Here is a 5,000-nt window from a genome sequence, read left to right on the forward strand (position 1 = left end):
ACAATTTTTTTTTTTTTTTAATGACCAAAATTATCAATTATTTTGTAAGCCTCTAAGCTGAAATGCAATACCAAAGTCCGGCCTTTGTCGAAGATTGCTTGGCAAAAATTTCAATCAATTTTATTAAAAAAAATGAGGGTGTGACAGTGCCGCCTCAACTTTTACAAAAAGCCGGATATGACGTCATCAAAGACATGTATCGAAAAAAAATGAAGAAAATGTCTGGGGATATCATGCCCAGGAACTCTCATGTCACATTTCATAAAGATCGGTTCAGTAGTTTACTCTGAATCGCTCTACACATACACACACACACACACACACACACACACACACACACACACACACACACACACACACACACACACACACACACACACACATACACCACGACCCTCGTTTCGATTCCCCCTCTATGTTAAAACATTTAGTCAAAACTTGACCAAATGTAAAAAGATAGTCACGTTTGTCTCTGAAACTGAAAGATCATCTGTTGTTAGTGTGTCACCCTAGGAAGGGAACAATGAATAATTATTTTATTTCTCTTTACTCTAATGATCGAATATCAATCAATCAATCAATATGAGGCTTATATCGCGCGTATTCCGTGGGAACAGTTCTAAGCGCAGGGATTTATTTGTTTATTTGTTTTATTTTTATTTTATGCAATTTATATCGCGCACATATTCAAGGCGCAGGGATTTATTTATGCCGTATGAGATGGAATTTGTTTTTACACAATACATCACGCATTCACATCGGCCAGCAGATCGCAGCCATTTCGGCGCATATCCTACTTTTCACGGCCTATTATTCCAAGTCACACGGGTATTTTGGTGGACATTTTTATCTATGCCTATACAATTTTGCCAGGAAATACCCTTTTGTCAATCGTGGGATCTTTAACGTGCACACCCCAATGTAGTGTACACGAATATGGGGGGTGGGCGTTTACTAGGTACTTTACCCTGTTTGCAGAATTTGACCAAAAGTAGGAGGTGGGCGTGTATTCAATACTGGGCGTATACAAGGTAGTTTACGGTACTGGTGTCAACAGAATATCATTGTCAGCACTTAATTCTTCTTATCGTGTGCTCTTTTCTCAGGAATACTTCTTACCACGTACACTGAACAGATCGAAACAGAATCAGTGGAGACTGTGAAAGAGGAACAGCGAGAAGGGAGTGGAGTGAGGCGTAGGAAAGGTATGTCAGGTGTCTGGGCACATCAAAGAGTACAATAACTTTCAAGTGTGACACTTCTTCCTCTCAATTTTGGTGGGGGTGGGAGGAGGGGGAGAGATATCTATCATAGGAACAAACCCTTTATTCGGTACTTTAATCAGTCTATACATGCACTCACCATTTTGCTTAACCGACAAACTACCGAGTTCCAAAAACCAGAATGAAAAAAAGCAAAACAAGAAAATTCAGTTAATTGCACGTTTTATTTGAGACAAAGCAAGACATTCAAATACTCATCAACCCAATGGTCGTTACTTCAGACAGACTGACACATCAATATGAGACAAGCAAACAAAATAAAGAGAAGACTTTGCTGAAAATGCGTTCAATGTACGTGTGGTTAACGACTAAAGATCTTGCCAGATATCGATCAAACACTAAGCTACGATGTTTTGTCTCATACTGATTTGTCTGTCTGTCCGTTCGCTATAAATAGTATACCGTTAGTATTGTTGATGTACTTGTGATGTGTTTCTTTCTCGAATTTAAAGGTTTCACTAACGAACATGTCTTGTGTTTTTTAAGCAACACAAGGTAAGATATATTTCTTAAAATCTCAAAGGCTACCAGACAAGTTTCTTACACTGAAAGCGTACCATAATTGTTATCACAAAGGACACTTTATACGGTCTTGTCTTCAAATAAATGTGTTCACCATGTCTTAAAAGTTGTTGAAAGGACATCGAAAGAGACGCCTTCACGAAATGAAAAGATCCAAGTTCCCAAATACAAACTGCCAAGTCTCTGTACACACGCGCTGGTTTGCATTTAAGTTGTGTTTATTCACGCTGTGACACTTTTCTGTCTATGACTCGTGTCAAGTTTACTATCCCATGCTTTTTAACTGTAACACAGACCTACGATGTGTATTGTATGAATTTAATAAATACGCTCACAATATTCTCATGAAACAGACTCAGTTTATTAAAACAGGGATTCCGTATCAACAGCTAGTAACGGTTGGATAAAGACGAGTGATGTACATTATTACAATAGTCAATGTATTCCTCTGATTTTTGGGACGTGCTCTGAAAATGTAAGAAGTAACTAAAATATCACGTGTGTTCAGCTCTGTCATTGCTGTGACTTATCAGTGACAATGCTTTTGAATGTGTCATTATAAATCTGTGCTTGCCTGAATAAAAAATTGTTGAAGAAAAAAAAAATCTTAAACATTACTTCCCTTTATATAATTACTTCATTTTGTTCATCAGATCATTAGTCCATGCTACTCATTTGATTCTTATTTATCAAATTGATTAAGATGCAGCTTAAGGCATAGCCTCATGTACCCATGCATAACAGAAGATCTTTTTTTTAAATAAGACATTTCTTGTTTTAAGAAAGTCTGATTGGAAATCTAAATTTTAGGTGGTAACATATGTTAACAAAATTATTTTAAAGTTTTTTTAAGGTGAGTAGTATTTTATCACAAGCGCTGTCAGTAATTTTCTGCAAATCTGTAGTTGGCCATGGTGATGATTTTTGCAAATAAACACAATAATCAGTACAGTTGCAAGGTTGGGTTGTTGCATTGTTGACCAGCTCTACGATGTTTTGTGTACATTTAAAATTCTTTTTTGTTGACTTGATAAGACTCTGAGTATAATAAACAACAGATGTAAGCACCAGCACATCCAAAGTGTGCAGTTTCTGCATAGTTGTGGTGTTACATGTGCCAGAGACATAAAAAAAAATATATATATATATATATTTTTTTATTATTTTTTTTTTAAGTTATTAGGCAAATTAAGCGTGCCAATTTTCCTTCGTAGCCAAAAACATTGGCCAAGCAAAACAACTAGAACTACAAACGTTGATGAAACGGCAAGCAAAACAACCAGTACTTCACAAGTTGATTAAACAGAAAGCAAAACAAATCACAGGCCGAATGGTCATATATCAATTAGTACTGTCGGTGTGTTTGCGAAAACTTGACAAAATCCAAGTTCTTACACCGTTGGCCACAATAAGAGACTGTTGGGTTACAACTGGAATATCCCCCCCTCCCCTCCCCCCCCCCCCCCCACACACACACAACCAACTTCGCAGAATAAACTTACATCGCATAGCAGGATGATAATTGTCTACGCATGTTGAAAAAAGCATGGGAGAGTATCATTCGACAGAACCAGACAAATTACTAGACTTCTATACATGTCTAGCTTAGAACACGACACATCACGCAAAGCCTCCAACACTCGGTGTCAAATTCAAGTTCACATAAACACGACAATGAACGCAGTCAGCCGATTTAATTGCAGTGTATGCGTAATGATATTGAGCCTTCTTTTCTTTTGCTTGGCAGACGAGTGTTATCTCTTCGGCAGTCTCAAAACGTGTACCAGCACGGTGTTGTATGTCCGTTCAAGTATGAGTTATTTCTAACATGCTGCCTGTTGAAGCATGCTACTAGACACATTCAGACAAAGAAACAATATTTCCCGGCAGCCAATAGAGGATATTATTTTAGAGATATACAATCACATTATATTATATCATCTTATATCATATTACACGTACGGTTTTATAACCGGCTAATTTCAAACGAAAAACAAAATACTTAAAATCTTTCGCTATGCCTCATGAACATCTGTACCTTATCAACTATGTTTTTCGCTTTCAGAAAGAGGCAGTCTTGACCCACCACACAATAAACATTGTATTTGTTGGTAATCAGCAGGTATGGCATGTATTTTGAGCCTCGTAAAGCACCATAATTACTACAAACTAATAAATTGTTCTCAATATCTTCCTAGTGATGTCCGCACACACATGACGGGTTACCACACAAGTGGCATTTTGGCATATCGTTATGTAAATCGCTCATATCTTATCTCAGCCTGCAGTGTAAAATTCCATCTTTTCTCTGTCTATAATAAAAAATGTGGAGGAATTGAACTTTCGCAACGACACAAATAATATTTAAACTTGCTTTTTGATGTTGTTGCTTGTCTATTATCTGGGCGAGAATTTCACACACGAGAGCACAATCAACGCAACTGTATAAAAAGTCATTCTTTCTGTCTTCGACTTCCCTGTGGAATGAGCTTCCAGATACTGTAAAACAACTTGACTCTATTGGGTTATTTAAAAGAACGTATTAGTTCTGATGATTCTGTTGTTCCCTCGTATAGATACACATCTGATCGAAAATCAGAAATTATCCATTGCAGACTGAGATTGAGGATCACCATTCTAAATAGTGATCTATTCGACAGACATTTAATTCCCGACCCGTCATGCACCTGTGGTTATCCTGTTGAAAATGCGGAGCACTATATTTTTCATTGCCCCTTATCTCTTCAAATACGTGAAGTCACCTTGACAACACTGCCCAACTATGATTTGCTAACCGCTGACGATTTTCTGTATGACAATAGAGACAAGTCAGACAGCGAAAATGCATTGATATTTGACCAGTTATTCAGGTTTATCTTATTAAGCAAACGTTTTGAACAATGAATGCATTTATCTCATCCATGTTCGAAACTACCATGTGCAGTACTGTTTACATTTCCTTGTTCTGGTAGTATTCTATTTTCAACCATGTGGAAGTCATTGTATGCGTGTGTGTGCGAGTGAGTGTGCGAGCGTGTGTGAGTAATGTTGTTAGTTTAGCATTGTTTTTGTTTTGTTCCTTTTTTGTTACATGTCTGTCTACCATAATTTACAATTATTATTTTGACATTATTTCAAACCTGTTATATTAAAATCGTCCGCCAAATTTCATTTGCTTTTAAGAGTACGCTTATA

Source organism: Littorina saxatilis, linkage group LG10, assembly GCF_037325665.1.
Source record: "Littorina saxatilis isolate snail1 linkage group LG10, US_GU_Lsax_2.0, whole genome shotgun sequence".
In the NCBI taxonomy this organism is placed as follows: Eukaryota; Metazoa; Mollusca; class Gastropoda; order Littorinimorpha; family Littorinidae; genus Littorina; species Littorina saxatilis.